Source organism: Rhinatrema bivittatum, chromosome 17, assembly GCF_901001135.1.
Source record: "Rhinatrema bivittatum chromosome 17, aRhiBiv1.1, whole genome shotgun sequence".
Taxonomy (NCBI): Eukaryota; Metazoa; Chordata; class Amphibia; order Gymnophiona; family Rhinatrematidae; genus Rhinatrema; species Rhinatrema bivittatum.
Genome location: NC_042631.1, coordinates 50,473,553 through 50,499,137, shown reverse-complemented (window position 1 = coordinate 50,499,137; position 25,585 = coordinate 50,473,553). Strand labels below are relative to the sequence as shown.

The following is a 25,585-nucleotide window of genomic DNA, read 5'->3' as shown; positions in this document are numbered from 1 at the left end:
CATTTTGTTGCCCTTCTCTGTACCTTCTCCATCACAACTATATCTTTTTTGAGATGCGGCGACCAGAATTGTACACAATATTCAAGGTGCGGTCTCACTATGGAGCGATATAGAGGCATTATGACATTTTCCGTTTTATTAACCATTCCCTTCCTAATAATTCCTAACATTCTGTTTGCTTTTTTGACTGCCGCAGCAAAATGAGCTGACGATTTTAAAGTATTATCCACTATGATGCCTAGATCTTTTTCCTGAGTGGTAGCTCCTAGTATGGAACCTAACATCGTGTAACTACAGCAAGGGTTATTTTTCCCTATATGCAACACCTTGCACTTATTTATTTATTTATTTATTTAGCACTTTTATATACCGATTTTCCAGTAACAGAATTACTAATCAAGTCGGTTTACATTCAAAACAATAACTATGACAAGGCAATTTCTTACAATAAACAGGTAGATTGAACTTGGATAACAAAAACTGGGGTTAACAACATAACGTAAAAGTTATGGGGCCTAATGTAGGCTGGAGTTGAGAACGGGTGATGGGCATAAGGCTAGTTTTTTAATATTGTTCTTTGGGGGAGTCCAAAGAAAGGGATCATCGGTTGGAGTTCGAATAGAAGCTGAAGTTAGGAGAATGCTCGGTTGAATAACCAGGTCTTGAGTCTTTTCTTAAATACAATAGGGCATGGGATCTGTAGGACTGGTGCTTTTCAATATATTTATAAATGATCTGGAAAGGAATACGACGAGTGAGGTTATCAAATTTGCGGATGATACAAAATTATTCAGAGCAGTTAAATCACAAGCAGACTGTGATACATTACAGGAGGACCTGTTCACTTGTTCACATTAAATTTCATCTGCCATTTGGATGCCCAATCTTCCAGTCTTGCAAGGTCCTCCTGTAATGTATCACAGTCTGCTTGTGATTTAACTACTCTGAATAATTTTGTATCATCCGCAAATTTGATAACCTCACTCGTCGTATTCCTTTCCAGATCATTTATAAATATATTGACAAGCACCAGTCCTACAGATCCCTGAGGCACTCCACTGTTTACCCTTTTCCACTGAGAAAATTGACCATTTAATCCTACTCTCTGTTTCCTGTCTTTTAACCAGTTTATAATCCACGAAAGGACATCGCCTCCTATCCCACGACTTTTTAGTTTTCCTTGAAGCCTGTCATGAGGGACTTTGTCAAACGCCTTCTGAAAATCCAAATATACTATATCTACCGGTTCACCTTTATCCACATGTTTATTAACCCCTTCAAAAAAATGAAGCAGATTTGTTAGGCAAGACTTCCCTTGGGTAGATCCATATTGACTGCGTTCCATTAAACCATGTCTTTCATTATGCTCTACGATTTTGATCTTGAATAGTTTCCACTATTTTTCCCGGCACTGAAGCCAGGCTCACTGGTCTATAGTTACCCGGATCGCCCCTGGAGCCTTTTTTAAATATTGGGGTTACATTGGCCACCCTCCAGTCTTCAGATACAATGGGTGATTTTAATGATAGGTTACAAATTTTAACTAATAGATCAGAAATTTCATTTTTGAGTTCCTTCAGTACCCTAGGATGCATACCATCCGGTCCATGTGATTTGCTACTCTTTAGTTTGTCAATCTGGCCTACTACATCTTCCAGGTTCACAGTGATTTTGTTCAGTTCGTCTGACTCATCACCCCTGAAAACCATCTCCAGAACTGGTATCTCCCCAACATCCTCGTTAGTAAATACGGAAGCAAAGAATTAATTTAGTCTTTCTGCAATGGCCTTATCTTCCCTAAGAGCCCCTTTAACCCCCTCGGTCATCTAATGAGGTTGTGAGATTGGTTCCTTGTGTCAAGGACTGGGATTATAAGAGATAATTTCTTATTGTCTTTGATATTTTCTTTTCATTTTTCTTGTTTTTCTTTCTGTTAAGTTTGCTACTCAAGTGGCTTTATTGAATGTATTTTAAATGCAAATAAATAAATAATAATAAAAAAGAATATAAGAAATACCATACTGGGTCAGACTAAGGGTCCATCAAGCCCAGTATCCTGTTTCCAGCAATGGCCAATCCAAGTCAGAAGTACCTGGCAAGTATCCAAATATTAGATAGATCACAAGCTACTATTGCTTATTAATTACTGATATACCAGTTTATGGATTTATCCTCTAGGAACTTATCCAAACCTTTTTTAAACCCAGTTACACTGTAATCACATCCTCTGGCACTGAATTCCAGAGTTTAACTATGAATTGGAGCAGTGGTTCTCAACTTTTATTTTATTGGGACACACCTGACAGATGGTACTCATATGCGTGACACACTGAACACTTGACCATCACAGGGCTAAATGTAAATATATACTCTGGATCCACAGTAACCCGCCCCCCCCCCCCCAAACAATGGATGTAGAGCAGAACTAGGATATTTCAAATACAATTCGCAATATAAAAAAGATATTCTGATTCTGGTGCTATCTCAGCAACAGAAACACAAACTCCCTTACTACCAGGCACATTGTAAAATACGAAACCTGAAAAAACAAACAAACCCCCCCCCCCCCCCAAAACTCAGCACATGTGTAGGAAACCTTCCATACTATTGCAACACAATTCCAAGAACTCAAACAGCAATAGCCCTTCCTATGAAAAGGCAGCAGTGCAGCACCAATGAGAATGAAAAAACACAATAAAGAAGATTGATACAAATCCCTGTCTACTAGAAAAATACCTCACTTCAGTCACACATACAGATCCAACCTTCACCAAATACAGAATAAAAGACTACAAATTACAAATGTGGAGACAAAAACTGGAATGGAAACCTCAAAAAGCCACTCTGCATGCAGTGCAAAACTGAAAAGTTGAAACAGAAATATACATCCTCCTACATTAAGCAAATGCACATTCCCAAAATTGACATATTATGGTTCTTGCACCTCGTCACTCCCCTTCCATTCCTCTTCCATCCTTCACTTTTCCCAATTACTCCCTTTGAATCATTCGCTCACATTCATATCCCTGCCCCGCATTCCTGACCCCCCCCCCCCCCCGCACATCATCTTCTCTATGCTCCCTCTCTCCCCTGCTTGACTCTCCCTATCCCCTTCATCCCATTTCCCTGCCTGCCCAGCTACCCCGACCCCCTATTTCCCCACTCCTTCCTGCTCAGCAGCCCCTACACTCCCTCTCTATTGCACCTTCTTCCCAGCATCCCCAACCTCCTTTCCCCTACCCTTCACAGGGTAAAGAGATCAGCAGCATCACTTTCAGACACAGAAGGGGACGATAAAGTTTGCATCCCATTATTCCCAGAACAGCAGGAGCTGGCAATGTCTTGGTCTGATGTGGATGAAGGAGGAAACAGTCTATCACTGGGCCAGAAAGAAGTGAGTAGCCTCCCATCAGGCCCAATGTAAGAGAAGCCAACCGCCTCCCACCTGGGCTGATAAGGAGAAAGCCATCTGCTGGTCCTGCAACACACCTCCCAGGATCTCACGACACACCAGTGAGTCCTGACACACCTGTTGAGAACCACTGATTTAGAGCATGAAACGTTAGAGGGGCTGGATTGGGCAGTGTGCTATTCTTACGGTACTACAAAAAGCAGAGACGTTAGTATCCTCATAGATAAGCACCTACCATAATTCTGTACATAGTTCTGTGATTGATGAGGAGGGTCAATATGTTATGCTTGAATGTTCCATATATTTATATGAAATTGTGCTAGTAAATAAATATATATGGTCCTAATGCAGAACAAAAAGATTTTTACAAAGGACTTGCTGACCAACTGGTCCAACTTACTTCTGGTACTCTATGTATAGAAGGTGATTGGAATATCTGTTTATATCCAAGTTTTCTATATTCATTGAGAAACATAGGACTGAGGTAGTATTAGCCGATTTGATTAAAACATGAAAACTATAATATGTCTAGCATTTATTGCACCCTGGAGAAAAGTACTGTACGTTTTATTCACCTAGGCATAAAATGTATGGTAGAATAGATTATTTTCTTTGTTCTCCGGGCTTGGTTTCTAAAGTGAGTGTTATGATGCTGCTCGCGGAGCCCTTCCCGTGAGCAACCTCTCACTCACCTCGGCCCGACGCCTTCATGCGGCCTAGGTCACCTCCAGCCCGTTGCTGCTGCTCCTTGTGGCCTGATGCCGCTGTATGCGGCAGGAGGGGCCATTGTAGCTCTTCACGGCATGAGCCGCCGCTGGGATGCCTCTTTTTTGCGGTGGAGTGCCGCCGCCATCCTTCACCTTTGTGGCATGGAGCCGCCACTGCCATCTTCATCCTCTTCGCGGCATGGAGCCACTCTGGGACACCTCATCTTTTCGGCGTGAAAGCTGCTGCTGGGATATCTCTTCATGCGGCTAGGAGCTGCCACCAATGCTCCTCTTCGTGGCGCTGGTGCTGCTGCCGGCTTCCTGCCTCCCGGGCTCCTCTAGGGGTGGGCACGTGCCTCTGCACTTCATTTAAAGGGCCAGCAGCGGGAAAAGCTCGCAGCCCCAACAAATGATGTCATCAGTCCTTGCCCTTGTCCAGCCCTATAAAAGGACTCAGCTTTCACTCTTCGGGGCATTTGAATGGGGTCTCCATGGTTGTCCATGCGATGCTCCTCTGGTCAAGATCCTCCGTGGTCTTCTTGTGTTTAGACGGCTCTTCGTTTGATGTCCTAGATGTTCCTGGTCTCCTGCGTCCTGATGTTCCTGGCCCTGTTCTTTGTTGGAGCTCCTTTGTTGTCTCTTCGGTGTCCTGACGTTCCTTGTCCTGATGTTCCAAGTTCTGCATTCCTGAAGTTCCTGATGTTCCAGATGTTCCGTGTTCCAGTCCTGGACCTGATGTCCTCGTCTCCGGTTCTTTGTCCTGCTTCCAGGTTCCCTGCTTGTCCACCTTTCCTGGCATGCCACTGTCATGGTCCATGACCAGCCCATGGGGGGCTGTGTAGGGTGCTTCGTGGCACAAGGCCTGTCCTCACATCTGCTGCACAAGCCTCCAGAAGGCCTTTATTTTTAATGCTGACGTCTGTTCCTGAATCTGAGTTCCGAAGTCTGAATCTTGAGTCTTGAAACCTGTTCCCGGTCTTCAGAGTACCTTGTGCCTGCTTCCGTCCATGCCCAAGACTCGGTGAAGGCCTCTTCTGAATCTTTGACATGTTTCAAGTTCCAAGTTTCCACTGTCTTGCCTGGAGTCTGCTTCGCTTCCAGTGTGGTCCGTGACCAGCCCTGGGCAGCTGTGTAGGGCGTGCTGTGGGGCACTACTCAACCTGTACTAGTGCCTGAATCCTGAAACCTTGTCTGAGTCTTCCAAGTACCCTGAATCCTTGTTTGAGTCTTCCAAGTTCCATGTAACCTTGTCTGAGTCTTCCCAGTATCCTGAGTCTTCGTCTGAGTCTTCCAAGTTTCACGTATCCTCGTCTAAGTCTTCCAAGTATCCTGAAACATCCTCTGAGTCTTCCAAGTCCCACATATCCTCATCTGAGTCTTCCAGTTTCCTCGAGTCTTTCTGAGTTTCCTAGTTCCTGAGTTCCGCATCTCCTCTTGTTCCTGCCCTCAGCCTCCGTCTGGTCTCACGCACTCGTCGTTCCCAAGCGGCGGGTCCGGAAGGGCTACCAAGTGGCCGGAGGGCTACTCTTGAGACGAGCATTGCGTTGTTGGGTCTCACCGGTGTGTACAGGTCCAGTGGAGGGCTGAGCCTGCCTTGTTCCAGTTCCTGATGTTCTCTGTCTTGATCCGATCCAGCCTTGTTCCTGCTCCAGCCCGTACTTGAATGCTCTCACCTCCCACGGTGTGTGCCTTGGGGCTTCACCCCGAGCCGCACCATGGCCCAAGGGCTCACAAGCTCTCTGAGCAAGTGACCTTGCCTCCGCATTCGCAATAGTGGGAAGCTGCAATATTTTAATTTCCTTAATATCTGATCATCACCCAGTAGTTCTGAGCTTAGATTTTGGGACCAAGCCTTTGCACTTCATTATTGGGGGCTAAGAATTACACTGAGCTATTACAAACTACTATTAGAGACTTTAATCTAGACCAGTGGTTCTCAACCTGTGTGTTGCCAAGCAAATGCAGGTGTGTTGCCACACTTCCCGGTCCCCTGTTGACCCAGCTGCTCCCCCTACCCAAGCAAAATAGGTCCTCCACCCGGGCTTAAAACGCCAAGAGCCCGGGCAGAACGCAGCAGGACAGCTGGAGTCAGCAGCACCGGCATGCTCTCTTCTTCCCGCCCCCCCCCCCCTCACAGCCCGGAAGAGGACGTGGTGAGCAGCGGGTGCGTGCGCGGGAAGAAGAGACCATGCCTAGTGCAGGCAGCGTCAGCCCGAAGAAGAGAAGAGAGGCGCAGCCTGAGGAATGAGCAACGTGGCTCAGAGAAAAACGAAGAACGTCAACCCCCGCGGCTGATGGGACTCCTTTCTCTACGAGGGCTGAAAGTGAAGGAGGTTGCTGCTACCTTTTAGGGTTGGAAGTAGAGGAGGCTGCTGCTGTCATTAGTTCGGGGGGGGGGGGGGAGTGAGTGAATGAGCAAGCATATGTGTTTGAGGTGCTGTGTGTGTGGGTTAGACAGCATGTATGTGAATGATTGAGGCCTGTATGTGTGTGATTGAGAGCCTGTGTGTGAGAGAGAACATGAATGGAAGTGTATGAATGAGAACACGTATGTGTAAGTTTGTGATTGAAAATCTGTTTGTGTGAAAGAGTATGCGTGTGTGATTGAGATCCTTTGTGTGTGAGAGAGATCATGTGTATGTATGATTAAGAGCCTGCATGTATAAGTAAAAGAGAAACAAAACAAAATGCCAGAAGTACTATGCAATTATAGAAAGGACGCTTATAATATTATTGACCAGTCATAATAGGCTTCATCTTGTAAGCAAGATTGCTGGATGGTAAGCCTTATTTTTAATCATCGGTCAAAGTCCCAAGTAATAAATCAAATATTTTTATATTTTCATTTGCTGTGTGTGTAGTTCATGAAATTCATATAATTCCAATAACTTAGCTTGTAAACATCGCTGAAACCATGGGTTGTCAACATGCCCGACATGGGTCCATGTTTTGAATGCTCATCGTTCTTTATCAAGGGCTGGAGTTCAGCGTCTAAGAAATCAAGCCAGTGTTATCTCAAAAAATATGAAGATTACAAAATTAAAAAATTAGCTGTAGTGGGCAACATGTCAATGTTCAATCAGAACAGCTTGGCACTTACTGTATTTGTAGTCCGTCTGGATTCAAGAATTCAACAATGGCTTTTCCGCGTACATTTCCTGTGCTGTCACCGGAAATGTCATTAATATATGCAAGGATGACATGGAATCACAATCAATTGATGACGTGAAAATCATCATCAAATAAGTGTATACCATTCCACCTCAAGGTTTAGACCATTAGGATGAACTGAATTCAATTTAAAAATCCAATATTCTCTATAGTTGAGAGCAGCTTTTATATTACCTCCTCTAGGATTAATTTGAACCAATTCAATAACTCGCCATTTGATTTCATGAAATGAATGATGATAGGGATGTGAATCGTTTTTTGACGATTTAAAATATCGTCCGATATATTTTAAATCGTCAAAAATCGTTAGAAGCGCGATACAATAGGAATTCCCCCGATTTATCGTCAAAAATCGTAAATCGGGGGAAGGGGGAGGGGAAGGGGGAGGGCGGAAAAACCGGCACACTAAATCAACCCTAAAACCCACCCCGACCCTTTAAAATAAATCCCCCACCCTCCCGAACCCCCCCCAAAATGCCTTAAATTACCTGGGGTCCAGAGCGGGGGTCCCGGTGTGATCTTTTACTCTCGGGCCTGCGGTGTGTTGTAGAAATGGCGCCGGCGCTACCTTTGCCGGTAGTGCCGGCGCCATTTTGTTTTTTGTCCCCCGACGTCAGGAGCATAGGAGATCGCTCCCGGACCCCCGCTGGACTTTTGGCAAGTCTTGTGGGGGTCAGGAGGCCCCCCCAAGCTGGCCAAAAGTCCCTGGGGGTCCAGCGGGGGTCCGGGTGCGATCTCCTACGCTCCTGACGTCGGGGGACAAAACAAATAGCGCCGGCGCCATTTCTACAACGCACCGCAGGCCCGAGAGTAAAAGATCACACTGGGACCCCCGCTCTGGACCCCAGGTAATTTAAGGCATTTTGGGGGGGTTCGGGAGGGTGGGGGATTTATTTTAAAGGGTCGGGGTGGGTTTTAGGGATGTTTTAGTGTGCCGGTTTTCCCCGCCCTCCCCCGATTTACGATTTACACGATATTTACAAAAACAAAACCGCGACTATCCGATTCCCTCCCCCCCAGCCGAAATCGATCGTTAAGACGATCGATCACACGATTCACATCTCTAAATGATGATATTGTACACAGTGAGAAACAATCAGAGCTTGAAGTTTGAAGGTGATTAGACAACTCCGATGTTGAGTGAGTCTAGTCTTAATAGGACATTTGGTTCTGCCCACATACAATAATGAGCAGGGACATTGTAAAACGTAAATCACATTAGTTGAAGTACAATCAGTCCGATAATAAACAGTATGAATATTACCACAAGGATCTGTCCAATCAGGACCCGTGATAGCCGGCTGCAGAATGAACATTTGTCACTTATTTGATGATGATTTTCACATCATCAATTGATTGCGATTCCACATCATCCTTGCATATATTAATGACAACATTTCCGGTGACAGCACAGGAAATGTATGCGGAAACGCCATTGTTGAATTCTTGAATCCAGACGGACTACAAATACAGTAAGTGCCAAGCTGTTCTGATTGAACATTGATGTGTTGCCCACTACAGCTAATTTTTTAATTTTGTAATCTTTATATTTTTTTTGAGATAACACTGGTTTGATTTCTTAGACGCTGAACTCCAGTCCTTGATAAAGAACGATGAGCATGGAGGGTGGGTGAAGGGGAGGGGGGGGGGGGGGAGAAAGAAAAGAAAAATTAAAGGATGTGCGATTTTGTAATGTTTGTTCTCCATCTTTTTCGACTGTATTTTCATTATATATCAGATGGGGGGGGGGGGAACATGTAAAATATGGAACTTGTTTTTGAGGCCTGTATGTGTTGGCCTGTGTTTCAAAGTTCATCTGTGTTTTTGCCAATCCTCAATAAAATATGTTTAAAAAAAAAAAAAAGAACGATGAGCATTCGAAACATGGACCCATGTTGGGCGTGTTGACAACCCATGGCTTCAGCGATGTTTATAAGCTAAGTTATTGGAATTTTTCCTCTCCCTTACGCCCACCCTATCCCTGATTATGATACTTCGATTGGTTTTAAATAATAGAATTTTCCTTTGTTCAATTTATTTATTTATTTATTTATTTATTTAACATTTTTATATACCGAAATTCATTTAGCAAATGTTACATATCAATTCGGTTTACATTATAACATTAAAACAAGCAAGACGGAGTGCAATTACATCGAACAGGAGAATAAACTTGGATGAAGTAACTGGGGGTTAAAGAACAAGAAGTTACAATAAATAACTTATACAATAAAATAAATAATGTAGTATTCCGATAGGATCTGGCTAAATATACCGTAGATGCATTCCAAGGTGCATAAATTTGAAAAGATATAGAGTACGATTATTGGTGTGGGTAGAAGGCTTGTTCGAATAGCCAAGTTTTGAGTCTCCTTTTAAAGACGATAGGGCAAGGTTCTTTCCGGAGATCTGGAGGTAGAGCGTTCCATTGTGCGGGTCCTGCTGTGGAAAGGGTGCGTTTATTTAGTGAGGATTTGATGGTTGGGGCGAGGAGAGTATCTTTATATGCCGTTCTCACCGGTCTGGAGGGTATATGTGGCTGCAGAGGGGTATTGAGTTCCAGAGGAATGAGCTTATGTATTGATTTATGTATGATTGTTAGTACTTTGTAAGAGATTCTGAACTTGATTGGGAGCCAGTGTAGGTTTTTTAAGATGGGGGTAATATGATTTCTTTTGTTGGATTTCGTTAGAATCCTGGCTGAAGCGTTTTGGAGCATTTGTAATGGTTTTATTGTGTTGGTTGGGAGGCCAAGTAGGAGGGAGTTACAGTAGTCGATTTTTGAAAAAATGATTGCTTGGAGAACTGCCCGGTAGTCTTGGAAATGGAGGAGTGGTCTGAGTCGTTTCAGTATAGAACTTGTTTTCCCTCTCAGCCCCGTTATTGTATTATATGCTCTATGGTTTTGGTGTTGGTTCGTAAATTATTTTTAGTTACTTCAAATTCATTCTTGTATATTAAATATTCTACTAATTGTTGGTTAACGGTCTGCACAGCCTGTTTTCCGTCAATCCTGTTATTTGTAATTAATACTAATTAATACTAATTAATACTGTTATTTATAAAGCCTGTTGCTAAGTTATTGTTAATTGTAAACCGCGGTGATGTATTTTCTTACGTACTGCGGTATATAAAAATCTCTAAATAAATAAATAAATATGAATTGCATGAACTACACAAACAGCAAATGAAAATATAAAAATATTTGATTTATTACTTGGGACTTTGACCGATGATTAAAAATAAGGCTTACCATCCAGCAATCTTGCTTACAAGATGAAGCCTATTATGACTGGTCAATAATATTATAAATGTCCTTTCTATAATTGCATAGTACTTCTGGCATTTTGTTTTGTCATATTTGTATTCTGCCACTGTACTTTAATCCGCTATAATCGGGTTTCACGTGAGTCATTGTTAAGTAAAAGAGAGACCATGTGTGTCTGTGTGTGACTGAGAGCTGGTTTAGGTGAGGAAGCATGTGAGTATGTGATTGAGAGCCTGTGTGTAAATGAGAGAAAGAGAAGAGAGCATGTGTGTAAGCATGTGAATGAGAGTCTGTGTGAGAGAAAATGACAGCATGTATGTGTGTGATTGAAAGCCTGTATGTGTAAGCATGAAAAGACAGACAGCATGTGTATAAGTGTGTAATTAAGAGCCTATATAAGTGAGAGAGAAAAAGCATGTGCATATGTGAGTGACAGAGCCAGTGTGAGAGAAAGAAGAGAAAGTTGCAAGCAAACCATCCCTCCTCCTGCTAATTCAAAACAATCTCAGGACACCTGGATATCAAACGTTCCTAGGTATGCAGAGCAAAACAATTTTTGTATCCTTATTATTTTTCATTAGTAGGCCTTTCTGTCTGCTATTTTGAAATATTTTATTGGTAACTAGAAATTTTTTTATGTGTTTTTAACTATTGGATATTCCATTCATCAGCTATTTTGAAATAATCTGTTCTTTTTGTTAGCATGGTTTTGCTGCTGTTGATTTTATATTTCTTGATTTGTTTTATAAGGACTGGTGATATTTCTCTTTTTCCTTTGTTACACTGCATACAGAGACTCTGGCTTGTTGCAGTTTCCAGTTCAGTTTTTGTCTGCATGTTTCTAGTTATGCATTTTGGTCTCTTTATTCTTTGTTAGGTGAGGGTCAGCACATGTGATTCAGGTGAGGTTTTCTGCTGGCGTGTAGTTTCTGTGAGGGCTCTATAGTAACCTGGCTTGTTCCGTTTTCTTAATGGGAGGTGTATTGATGTCTTAAGGCCTGGTGTAATATTTTCAGTGTTGCCTTTCCTTAAGTAAGGTGTTTACTGTTTGAGTACTGGAAATTGGTGCTGTTTTGGTGTGGGATGTTTACTATTTATGCAATTTCTGTACCGACAGTATATATATCTTTCCCTTGTGTCATTCTTAACCATAAAAATAATACTGGGCCTTTATTTTTTATTTCCGCCGTGAATTGTAATGAGCAGTGTGTCACACATGTGAGCGTGACCTGTCAGGTGTGTCACAATGGGAAAAAGGTTGAGAACCACTGATCTAGAGTAGACAATCTACAGCAGAATTACACATCAATCCTGCGCTGGGAGACATATAAGGTTTGTTTTAGGGGGAAAATAATTTCCAGTGTGAGCGTTAAAAAAAGAGAGAAATAAAATTGTTTGGCTCTAAAATTATATAAAGCAAACTTGCTCACCTAGAGTTCTAAGGTGCTTGGAATCTGCTGGGGCTGAATTAAGTTCTCTAGAAGTGGAGGGGATTGAATACGTTTTAAAATATAGAAGACTTAAATTTTACGAGCACAGTAACAAAGCAGGGGCGCTCTTAGCTAAAGCAGTTTAAAAGAAAAGAGCTAGGGCCATATAATGCAAGTCCAGTCACTAGCGGGGCTGAATCTCACGGTTTCCAAGCAAATCAAGGTGACATTTGTATGAAGAAGGGGTTCCAGGGAATTTAGAAAACATAAAAGCATATCTGAGCTCTCTATCTTTACCTAAAAGCTCGTCTTCCTTCTTTATTGCAAGAAGGAATATTATTCTTTATTGTTGTCCTCTATCCTCACTCATTTTTTACCTTCAATAGAATCTCTGGTGCTGGCTATACAACAGGATGCAATTCTGCATGGGATAAAACTCGGAAGTGTGGAACATAAGAGTTTGTTTTATGCTCACAAGGTCCTGGTCTATATGACTGATCCTGCCACCTCAGATATGGCACTTACGTCTTATGAAACACCTTTCACTTTACGGTGGGCTATCCAGTTATAAGGTGAACTATGATAAAACGGAAATTTTTCACATTAGTGACAAGTTGACCCCCCCCCCCCCCTCCCGCAGCCTCTCTGAATTTAAGGTAATTAAGGGTGGGTTTAAGTACTTGGGCATTCATATATTTTGATCTCATGAGGATTTATATACATTTACAGTGTGCTTCTTACAAAGGTTAAAGAGGATATAAATAAATGGGCAGATTTATTGATCTCTTGGATGGGTAGGTGCAGTTTGCTAAAGATGAATATATTACCTAGATTATTATATTTTCTCCAATATCTTCCATGTACAGTCCCAACAGTGGTGTTTAACGAGTTGCATAGAACAATGACCAGATTTATATGGAATAAAAAAACAAGCTCAGATTAAATTAAAACAATTATGGATGCCTAAATGCAAGGGTGGGTTGGCTATGCCTAATTTATGGATATATTACTGGGCAGCTTGGTTAGTTTGCCTTAAAATTTGGTTTAGTAATAAAGGGGAAGCATGGCTTCTGTTGCTGTCCCGACCGCCTCCCCCATGTTCGGGGTCGGGTCCGCTTACCTTAGTCCTGGTCCACGGAGGACCGTGCCGGAGCTCCGGTCCCGTAGGCCACCAGGCCACTGCCTCGCCACGTGGAGAACGCCGTCCAGGCCACCAGAAGCTCCGCCCCCCGGGTTGCCTCGCACGCGCGAGGAGGGCCCTTATGTGCGCCCAGCACCCGGAAGTTCAGGACGGCCCCTTTCTCTGACGTCACGCCCCGGACCGCATTTCCGACTAAACGCCTTGCAACGAGGTTCTCCGAATACTAGTTGCCTTCCGTTCCTGTCCCTGCTTCAGTGACACTCTTGTTTGTCTTCCTGGTTTCCAACTCCGGTTTGCTTCAGCACTCTACCTGCCTGCCTGCCGCCTGCCTCGATCCCGGTTTGCTTCAGCACTCTACCTGCCTGCCTGCCTGCTGCCTGCCTCGATCCCGGTTTGCTTCAGCACTCTACCTACCTGCCTGCCTGCCACTTGCCTCGATCCCGGTTTGCCTCAGCACTCTACCTGCCTGCCTGCTGCCTGCCTCGATCCCGGTTTGCTTCAGCACTCTACCTGCCTGCCTGCCTGCCTGCCGCCTGCCTCGATCCCGGTTTGCTTCAGCACTCTACCTACCTGCCTGCCTGCCACTTGCCTCGATCCCGGTTTGCTTCAGCACTCTACCTGCCTGCCTGCCGCATGCCTCGATCCCGGTTTGCTTCAGCACTCTACCTGCCTGCCTGCCGCCTGCCTCGATCCCGGTTTGCTTCAGCACTCTACCTGCCTGCCTGCTGCCTGCCTCGATCCCGGTTTGCTTCAGCACTCTACCTGCCTGCCTGCCTCGATCCCGGTTTGCTTCAGCACTCTACCTGCCTGCCTGCTGCCTGCCTCGATCCCAGTTTGCTTCAGCACTCTACCTGCCTGCCTGCCGCCTGCCTCGATCCCGGTTTGCCTCAGTACTCTGCCTGCTTACCTGCAGCCTGCCTTGATCCGGGTCTGCTTCAGTACTCTGCCTGCTTACCTGCAGCCTGCCTTGACCCGGGGTTGCTCAGCACTCTACCCGCCTGTCGGCCGTCAGCCCCAGTTACGCCTTGCCTCTGTTCCCGGCTTGACTGCCAGCTGCCGGTCTAGACCCCCCTTGCTACTGGATTCTCTCCTTGGACTCTTGCCCTGACCTTGTCCACGGACATTTGGCCTTGTCCCTGCTCAGTATCGAACTTCTCCTCGCAGCCTAAGTCCCAAGGGCCTGGGTCCCTACGGGCTCCTCCGGGGGGGATTCCGGGTCCCGGGTGAAGTCATACCTGGCCTCAGACTCCGCCTCCCGGCCTGCCAGTCTGTCTACCCTGGCAGACCAGTCCAAGGGTCCACTAACTGACTAGCACTCCGCTTGAACGTTAACAGCTTCCTCTTGAGAGGGTATGATGGAATTATCGACCTTATTAATGTTGTCTGCTAATAACTGTCTGAGTTGGTTGCCTGGCCAAGCTAACCCGATCTTGGCACATACAATGGGGATATGGAATCAGGTGTCTCATTTTCTGGTCCTTGGAGCTGAGGTTTTTTCCCCCTTGGCACCTATTTATAAAAATGCAGTTGTAGCCCCATGTACTTTTCAACCAATTTTTAAAACTTGGAGAGATAAAGGGGTTTTTTTTGCCTTGACACATCTCTGGGATGATGAGGGGTTTAAGTCATTGTCAATGCTTCAAGAAGAATATGAAGTGGATGATCAAGCTCAGGAAGCCCATTATAAGCTGAAGGAAGTATTGGACACTTTGCCAGAATTACATAGACTTCTCAGACAACTTATTGGTATGGATGAATTCTTTAGAGATATAGATGCTACCAGAAAAGGGATTTCTCATATATATCGGGTATTCTTCAGGTTAAATATGGAACAGTAATGTCTAACGACATTATTACAAAATGGAATGAGGACTTGAAGACTAATCTTGATGAGAAAGTATGGAAAACAATTTGGAAAGCTGCAAATGGTGCTTCAGTTTGCACCACTAGAGTTGAAGTATCTATTAAACTGCTACTTAGAGCATACCGAACACCGGTTTATTTTTCCAGATTATTCCCTGGGTCTGATATTACTTTTCAGAGGGGCTATGGAGAGCGAGGGACTTATATACATACAGTATGTGGTGGTACTGTCCCTGAATACAAGTTTTCTGGGGAAAAGCAGCACAAAAAATCTCAGATATTTTGGATTTACTGGTGAATCTGATGCCACGTCTGGGGCTGCTTGGGGGAGATGGAAGGGGGTCATTAATTCCATCTAGGCACAGGAACTTAGTCACACAGCTCCTCCTTGCAACAAGGCTCACAGTTGGTACCTACTGGAAAGGTATTCCATGTTTTGATTATTGGAAAAATCAATGTATTGTTTCAGATCTAGAACAACTTTGATATGCCCTGAAGAGTGAGTCATTTAAATTTGATAATGTGTAGGATTATTATAGAAGATATTATGGATGGGGGGGGGGGTAAATGAGTTTGAGTTTGTTTATTGATTAGCTGCCTGTCTGCTTAAGAAGTTATTTTGAACTATGTCTTCAACTTGATCTGTAGGTCAGCCTGTATAATCTAATGTTATACTACCGTTATCATTCTGTTATGATATCTGTCTTTGTGGACGCTTTTTACCATGTACCATTATGTTATATAAATAGAGTTTAAAAAAACATTTCAACCATCCAGGACATTCTCTGTCTACTCATAAGGTTGCCATACTCCTACAGAGGAACTTCAAAGGGACACTCCGGCATGAAACTGCTGAATTGGAACTCATCAGAAACACCATTACCCTAGGCCAGTGTTTCCCAACAGGTGTGCTGCGGCTGCAGAGCCCATCCTGCAACTCATCTTTAAAAAAATCAATGCTAGGAGTGAGGCACAAAAACTACCACTCCCATAATGCTTGACCCACAGACGTAGGCACACATGTGCACTGCCGCTGAGGGCCATGTGAGTGCACATGCACGGCAGGAAGCAGACTCATGGCCACTGAATGTGAGCAAGAGGGAGGGATCAGTCTCACATCCCACAAGGGGGAGGGGGAGGGAGGAAGATAAAGATAACATAAGAATGTGGTTAGTGCAGTTAGTGTAGCTGGGTTTAAAAAAGGTTTGGATAAGTTCCTGAAGGAGAAGTTCATTATCTGCTATTAATCAAGTTGACTTAGAAAATAGCCTCTGCTATTACTATCATCAGTAGTATGGGATATACTTAGTTTTTGGGTACTTGCCAGGTACTTGTAGCCTGGATTGACCACTGTTGGAAACCAGATGCTGGACTTGAAGGACCCTTGGTCTGACCCAGTATGGCAATTTCTTTCTTTTTTTTTTGTGATTAACATTTTTATTGTGGAAAAATTGCATACAAACAGTTATACAAATGAGAGTCCAAACTGGAAAAACATATCCAGGTATTTTAGGACTAGAAAACATTCATCCATAATCGAATAGCATTGTTTCACTAATCCAAGATTATCCCACATTCCCTCTCCCAACTCTACTCTTCCCTTCCCCCCGTGCTTAAGGGAGCCATAGTATTCAAAATATACTCATTAAGGAGCAGTGTCTAATTAGTGTACCATCTTACCAACCACTGTACCATAGTAGACCCAAGCATATAGTACTACACAGTAGGGATTTTATCCCAGGACAAGCAGGATGATAGTCCTCACATTTGGGTGACATCATCAGATGGAGCCCTGACACGGAAAACTTCTGTCAAAAGTTTCTAGAAACGTTTGGCTGGCACACTGAGCCCACTGAGCATGCCCAGCATGCCATGATATTCTCAGCCACAGGGGTCTCCCTTCAGTCTCTTTTTTTTCTGCTCTGCTGTAAGCATAGCGTATTAGGAGCTCTGTGAATTTTCCCTCATTTTTCCTCATGGAAAAGATAATATTTTCAGTCACAAAAAAATTGTCATCGGGTCTCCCTTCAACATAGTAATCGGTGAGTACTTTTTTGAGTCAATTTTCAGTCAATTCCTGTCACCCTGACTCGGTATCCACAGGTCTTCGACCGTTATTCGGCCTAACTTTCTAACATGGCCTCCGGATTCAAAAAATGTCCACATTGTAACCAAACTATGTTGATTACCGACCCGCACAATGTTTGTGTTTTGTGCCTGGGATCAGGCCACGATGTCTGGGCTTGTACAACTTGTGCCCAGATGACACCAAAGGGCAGGCGTGCCTGATTGGACAAGATGGAGGAGCTGTTTAAGAAGCTCACGCCATCATCAACGTCAACGTCATCTCCAAGAAAAATATCACCCTCTGTTGAAAAACATCGAGGAAAAAAGAAGACCGATGACCGTCCATCACCGACCCCATCAGGGTCCTCCATAGTGTCTTCCTCGACATCTAAGGAACATCGAGAAAAAAGACGCCATCAACACCGTTCCATCACTGATCCATTGGATGGAACGACACCGGCATCGACATCGAAGGACATCGAGCCGATGCCCAAGCGAGTCCGGGTACTAGAACCAATACACCCTTCTGTACCTGAGGAACCAAGGTGCTCTCCACCAGGTTCGGTGTTAGAGACTGTGCCACCATGTTCAGTCGTGGAAGTGCCAGTAGCGCCAGTCTTACCTTCTCTTGTGACAGTGGACCCAGTCCCAATCTCCAGGGAAGAAGTGACTTCCATGGTCCAGCAGGCCATAGTCAAGGCTTTTCGAAAATTTCAGCCTCCCTCCATGCCACCATCGGTACTGACACCGACTCCGGCATCGACACTGGATCCGTTGATTTTACAGCCTTTGCTGAATAGAATCAACGCATTGATTGGAGTTTTTCTTCCACCGGCACCGACAACACCGACTCTTCCGGTGCAGCCATCGATTCCATCGATGCCAAAACATCCACCGATGATTCCTTCGATTCCAATACCAGGCTCATCGGAGGATGATGACAGGGATTCGGATTCCATTCCGGGACCATCGGGCCTTCAACATCACTGAATACCGACAAGACCATTGATGCCCATAAAGGACCCCTCGATGCCATTGCATCCCAGTCCGGGTGACACCCAACATCGGATGCCATCGAGACCCATCGATTCCCCATCGATGCCTTTATTACCTCCTTTGCTGCCAAAGCAGATTACATCTAAATCTGCTTTTAAAACAAAACACCATCTGCAACCACAAGAACCAGATGATCCTGAATCACCTTACCATTCTCAGTATACTCCTTGGAAGGATGTAGACACTGATACTGATTCAGAGGAATTACAGTCTGAACCTTCTCCACCAGAAGAGAGGAGGAAGTCCTATCCTGAAGATTTATCATTCACAAACTTCATTAAGGAAATGGTGGACACAATTCCTTTCGAATTACTGATGGAGGAGGACACAAGGCTCTAGAAGTCCTGCAATTCGTTGATGCACCAAAGGAGGTAATGGCAATACCTATCCACGAAGTCCTGTTGGAACTCCAGCATAGGTTTTGGGAGCATCCTTAGTCAGTACAGGCTGTAAATAGAAGAACATATGCCACATACCTGGTGCAACATACCCCAGGTTTCCAAAAGCTTCAATTGCCTCATCACTCTGTGGTCATTGAATCAGCTCAGAAAAAAGCCAGGAAACAAAAACCACACTCTTCTACCCCACCAGGAAAAGAACAGAAGTTCTTAGAGACCTTAGGGAGAAAGGTTTTCCAGGGATCCATGCTGGTATCTTGTATTGCGGCATACCAGCTTTATATGACACAGTACCAAAGAAACTTGTGGAAGAAAGTTCAAGGTATTGCCGATGATCTCCCTCAGCAACAACAACTGGCTTTGAACACACTAATTGCAAAAGGGCTTGAATCTGGCAAACACAAAGTATGGGCAGCTTATGACTCATTTAAGACATCTGCCCGCCTATCAGCATCAGGAATTAATGCAAGGAGGTGGGTTTGGCTCAAGGCCTCGGACCTCAGACAAGAAGTCCAAGAGAGACAGGCAGATCTTCCTTGTACTGGAGAGAATCTCTTTGGAGAAAAAAATTCAGGCTACCGTCTCTCAGTTGAAAGATCACCATGAGACACTGTCAACTCTCTAGACTACCATCGGATCAGCCTTCCTCAATAAGAAAATCGACCAGAAGGGAAACCAGGAGACCCTTCTATAGGCCTAGAAGATATTACCCACCTGCTTCTTCAGCGCGTTCATACCGTCCACCACAAACGAGATGTGCACGCCAACCAAAACAGCCAAAAACCCAGCCACCACCACAAACTGGACCAGCAGCGGGCTTTTAAAATGAATCAAGAGAACAGAAGCCTTTCCATCAACCCTATGCCCCACTTACCAATAGGAGGTCGACTCCATCACTTCAAACATCAATGGAGTCTCATCACAAAAGACCAATGGGTGTTAGCCATACTAAATCAGGGATACTGTCTAAAATTCAAAATAATACCCCTGCATTCTCCACCCATTTCACTTTGGACAAGCATGGTCATCACACCTCAACTTCAAGTAGAACTCTCTACTTTGTTGACTGCCAGGGCTATCGAACCAGTTCCCTGGTCTCAACAAGGCAAGGGGTTCTATTCCCGCTATTTCCTAATTACAAAGAAAACAGGAGGCCTTCACCCTATCTTAGACCTCCGCAATCTCAACAATTTTCTCCAAAAAGAAAACTTTCGGATGGTATCTCTGGGAACCATCCTTCCATTACTTCAATGGGGAGATTGGCTCTGTTCTCTAGATCTTCAAGACGCTTAGGCACACATTCCCATTTCCACACAACATCGCAAGTATCTGCGATTCATCATGGGAAAACATCATTACCAGTATAGAGTCCTATCATTCGGACTTGCCTCTGCTCCTCGAGTATTCACAAAATGTCTAGCAATGGCTGCTGCACAACTAAGAAAAAACAGCATTCATGTTTTTCCATACCTAGACGATTGGCTAATCAGAAGTCCATCCAGGCAGGGAGCTCTATCTGACTTGAAAAGCACAATAATACTATTACACTCCCTAGGATTTCTAATCAACTATCAAAAATCCCACATCGAGCCGCCTTAACTCCTCACATTCATCGGAGCAAACCTCGACACCACGGTGGCGAAAGCTTTTCTTCCAAACGACCATGCCAACAATCTAGCACATTTGGTGAACTCTATAACCCAATACCAGTTCGCATCTGCCCATCAACTTCTAGTGCTACTAGGACACATGGCCTCAACAGTACATGTTACCCCTATGGCGAAGTTAGCCATGAGAAGAACTTTGAATGGACTTTGAAATCTCAATGGCTACAATCTTTCCAACCACTGTCTTACACAGTTCAAATCACCCACCAATTACGCCTATCGCTCCACTGGTGGACAAATCAAACAGCCTTGAAAGCTGGTCTCCCTTTCCAACAGTCAACTCCGCAAGTCATCTTGACCACAGATGCCTCCATCTTGGGATGGGAAGCTCATGTCAACAACCTTCAAACACAGGGGACGTGGACTACGCTCGAAATGAAGTGTCAAATAAACTTCTTAGAACTTCGAGCAATGCGATATGCCCTTTATGCCTTCAAAGATTGCCTCTCAAACAAGACTGTGCTGATACAAACGGACAACACAGTAGCAATGTGGTACAAAAACAAACAGGGAGGCACAGGCTCTTATCTGCTCTGCCAGGAAGCGATGCAGATTTGGGCTTGGGCTCTACAGCACTCCATGCATCTCCGAGCAACTTATCTGGCAGGCATACAAAACGTCTAGCAGACTATCTCAGTCAACATTTCCATCCCCACGAATGGTCTCTGGATCTACGTGTAGTGAGCAAAATCTTTCAACGCTGGGGTCGCCCAACCATAGACCTCTTTGCATCCAAATTGAACCACAAAGTGGAAAGGTTCTGCTCCCTCCATGGCCGTCGACAAGCATTCCCCAGGGATGCCTTTGCTCGCCCCTGGAACACAGGTCTTCTATATGTGTATCCTCCAATTCCGCTCATAGCCAAAACTCTCGTGAAGCTACAACAGGACAGAGGAGCAATGATCCTCATAGCCCCGTACTGGCCTCAACAAGCATGGTTTCCCATACTCCTTGACCTCTCGATCAGAGAGCCAATTTGCCTGGGCACAGCGCCCACTCTCATAACTCAGAATCAGGGCAAGTTGCGTCATCCCAACCTGACAACTCTTACCCTGTTAGCTTGGATGTTGAAAGCTTAATTCTGCAGCCACTTACATAGAAACATAGAAACATAGAAATGACGGCAGAAGAAGACCAAATGGCCCATCCAGTCTGCCCAGCAAGCTTCACACACTTTTTTCTCTCATACTTATCTGTTTCTCTTAGCTCTTGGTTCTATTTCCCTTCCACCCCCACCATTAATGTAGAAAGCAGTGATGGAGCTGCATCCAAGTGAATATCTAGCTGATAAGTTAGGGGTAGTAACCGCCGCAATAAGCAAGCTACACCCATGCTTATTTGTTTTACCCAGACTATGTTATACTGCTGTTGAAGCAGGGAGCTATGCTGGATATGCTTGAAGTATCAGTTTATTCTTCTCCCATGCTGTTGAAGCAGAGAGCCATGCTGGATATGCATCGAAAGTGAAGTATCAGGCACATTTGGTTTGGGGTAGTAACCGCCATAACAAGCCAGCTACTTAATCTTTCAACACAAGTCTCTAAAGTTCTCGTAGCTTCACGAAAGCTTTCTGCACGTAAATCTTACCATTTCAAGTGGTCTAGATTTACCAAGTGGTGCACACAAAAAGGGTTTGACCCTTTCTCTTGCCCCACTTCTTCTTTACTAGATTACCTATGCCACCTTTCAGATTCTGGTCTCCAGACATCCTCTGTAAGGGTACACCTCAGTGCCATAGCAGCATACCACAAGGGAATAGGGGATGCACCAATAACAGCACAACCCCTAGTAAGTTGGTTTATGAGGGGCTTACTTCACCTTAAGCCTCCCATTTGACCACCGGTCACTGAATGGGACCTAAATTTAGTACTGACGAGACTCATGCGGTCACCATTCGAGCCTCTACATTCCTGCGATGAAAAATTTCTTACATGGAAAGTATTTTTCTTAGTAGCCATTACATCGGCTAGGAGGGTTAGTGAGTTGCAAGCTCTCGTCACATACTCACCCTTCATAAGGTTCCTGTATGACAGAGTAGTCCTTCGTACGCACCCCAAATTCCTACCAAAAGTAGTAACAGATTTTTACATCAATCAATCAATAGTCTTGCCTACTTTCTTTCCAAGACCTCACTCTCACCAGGGAGAGAGAGTCTTACACACCTTAGACTATAAAAGTGCGCTAGCTTTTTACCTGAACCACACAGCGGTCCGTAGGAAATCCACCCAACTCTTTGTTTCTTTTGACAAAAATAAACCAGGAGTTGCGGTAGGAAAACAGACTCTCTCCAACTGGCTAGCAGACTATTGAATTCTGTTATGAAAATGCAAAAATTCCTCTCTAGGGGCGAGTAAAAGCACACTCAGTAAGGGCTATGTCTACATCAGTAGCACACTATCGTTCAGTGCCCATTCTTGACATATGTAAAGCTGCAACATGGAGTTCCCTTCACACCTTTGCAGCTCATTATTGTTTGGACAAAGAAGGACGACAAGATTCAGCCTTTGGACAATCTGTCTTAAAGAACTTATTTCCAGTATAACACCAACTCCTTCTACATCCATCCTGCTGTGATTTCAGGCTGCTTCATTCTTTCCAGCAGTACACCAGTTGTTGTGCTTGTTGCACAAGTTGTATGCTGTTGGTATAATGCAAGAATGACTCAGCCTCTAGCTTGCTAATCACCCATATGTGAGGACTATCATCCTGCTTGTCCTGGAATAAAACAAAATTGCTTACCTTCTAATAGGTGTTATCCCAGGATAGCAGGATGTAGTCCTCACGAAACACACCCACCACCCCGCGGAGTTGGGTCCGATACGTTTTATTATTTTATTTTTTTAGCTCACGCTTACTGCTACAAACGAGACTGAAGGGAGACCCCTGTGGCTGAGAATATCATGACATGCTGGGCATGCTCAGTGTGCCAGCCAAAATTTTCTAGAAACTTTTGACAGAAGTTTTCTGTATCAGGGCTCCATCTGATGATGTCACCCATATGTGAGGTCTACATCCTGCTGTCCTGGGATAACATCTATTACAAGGTAAGCAATTTTGCTTTCTCTTTAATTCAGCAACGACTAACGTCCAAGCCATTTATCCAAGTGGGACCAAATTTTATAAAATTTAGGTAGCTTGTCCCTGCAGATAGCTGTTCATTTTTCCATATACGCAACTCTTTGCATTCTGGTTAATAACTGGCTTCTGGTAGGAATCTTGACACTTTTCCAGTTTGCCGCAATCAGCATTCTGGCTGAAACTTTGAAAAATGAAAACAAATGCTGTTGATCCTGGGTTGGGTCTGGATGTGGTAGCCCGAACAGCCACGAATCTATTCGTAGAGACACCTGAGTGTCTAACATCTCACCTCTCAGGCACTGACAATCCTCCCAGAAAGGCTTGATTTTGGAACAGTCCCACCACACATGTAGGAATGTACCTTCCATGGTACAGTATGGCCAGCAACTAGGTTTATTTAAAGGGGACCAACGAGCCACTCTTATCGGTGTAAGATACCATCTAAAAAGTACCTTATAGTTATTTTCTGACATAGCAGTTGATAAGAAGGACTTGTTCAAATACCCAAAATATTCCTCACATTTTTCTTTTTCCCATTGCACTCCCGTGTCCTCCTCTCAAGCTGCCATGTGTTTAGCCTTGAAGGGAGTCTCCTTATTTAAAACCTGATAGACTTATGTAATCATTTTCTTCATCTTCTCAGCCTCAACACAATGTCCTTCAAATAAAATGTCTAAACTGAGCATATGCTAAAAAAATCTTTAGAATGACAATTTCTCATGTTCTTATAAAGGGCTGCCACATATTCTGAAGTCCTCCATATGTAGAAAAAGTGGGGTGGTGGTTGTTAAAAGACCAAATAATGTTGGGATGGCTATAGGATTTATAATAACATGCTACCACTTATTCCAAAGTCCTCCATATGTAGAAAAAGGAAGTTTTAGTGTTTAGAACATCAGAGTATGCACAGGTGGATGCAGGATTTAAAAGAAAGGGCTACCATACATTCTGAAGTCATCCAGACATAGAAAACAAAGTTTTTTTGTTAGAAAACCATGCATGGATGGCTGTAGGATTTAAAGTAAAGGTCTACCACACATTCTGAAGTACTCCCTATGTAGAAAAAGGGTTTTGTTGTTTTTAATATGCATAAAATATAAACATGTCTGTAGGATTTATAGTAAAGGGCTACCACACATTCTGAAGTCCTTTATATGTAGAAAAAGGGTATTTTATTTGTTAGAAGACCATAGCATGCACTGATGGCAGTAGGATTTAAAGTAAAGGGCTTAAACACATTCTGAAGAACTCCATCTGTACAAAAGGGGTGTTTTAGTTGTTAGCCCACTATAGTATGCACGGATGGCTGTAGCATTTAAAGAAAGTGCTACCAAACATTCTGAAGTATCTTTATGCAGAAAATGGGAGAATTTTTTTTTTTGTTATAACACCCAAGTGTACAAGAATGGCTGCAGGGTTTAAAGTAAAAGACTTCCACACATTCTGAAATCCTCTATATGTAGACAAAGGGTGTTTTAGTTGTGAGAACGCTGTAGTATGGCTGAAGGATTTAAAGAGCTACCAGACATATATATATGGCTATCACTGTAAGAGGGACACTTTCAACTCAGTGTGAGGGGTTTTTTTGGGGGGAGGGCTAGTGTTACATTGGTCTGCCTAGGATGCTACAGACCCTTGCACTGGCATTGCTGCACACAGTAGAGCTCACAACCTCCACAAAACCAAGTGAATACTACTATACAGAAAGGGGGCAAGTAAAGAACCTGTTTAAGTCTTTGCAGTGTACTTGTATGGCATGAAATCCTTCCTATTTCTCTCTCTGCCCCTCCTTCCAGCAAACCCAATCTACAGAGCTCTTCTGTTGACCTTAGTTACATTGCCCCATCATAGCCTTCCCCTTGCTGTTCCATTCCGTCATCATCCACGCAGGAATGGGATGGGACAATGGAACTGAACTTAATAAATATGAAGTAAAAAATAGAGTACATTTTTGTTATTTATTATTATTAATGTGCTGGGGCCAATGAGGTGAATGTTGTGTGGAGTGGGAAGGACCAGGATTGGGGGCAGGGTCTGGTGAGCCATGAATTTTTTGGTTTATGTAAGTGTACCTTGGGCTGAAAAATGTTGGTAAACACTGCCCTAGGCTGAAACCAAAACAATGGCTTCATGGCATAATATAACTATCCATGAATGTAACTATTCTCAGATCATTCTGTCTTTTCACACTTACCTCAGTCGGCTGGACTATAATGCTATTAACACTCTTTCCACACTCTGCCTGCCTAATTCAGTGTCTTCTCTTTGTTCTGTATCCTCCCCCCACCTCCATATCTGTCTCCTTATATTTTACCCACCTCCTGTAC

At 43.9% G+C, this 25,585-nt stretch overlaps 1 protein-coding gene across 1 annotated transcript in view; it reads left to right on the top strand.

Annotated features, from left to right (window-relative positions):
• The window catches only part of LOC115079136 (adenylate cyclase type 10-like), a 621,147-nt gene that overhangs the window by 121,533 nt on the left and 474,029 nt on the right, over positions 1–25,585 (top strand). The gene's annotated exons all lie outside the window — the stretch shown is intronic.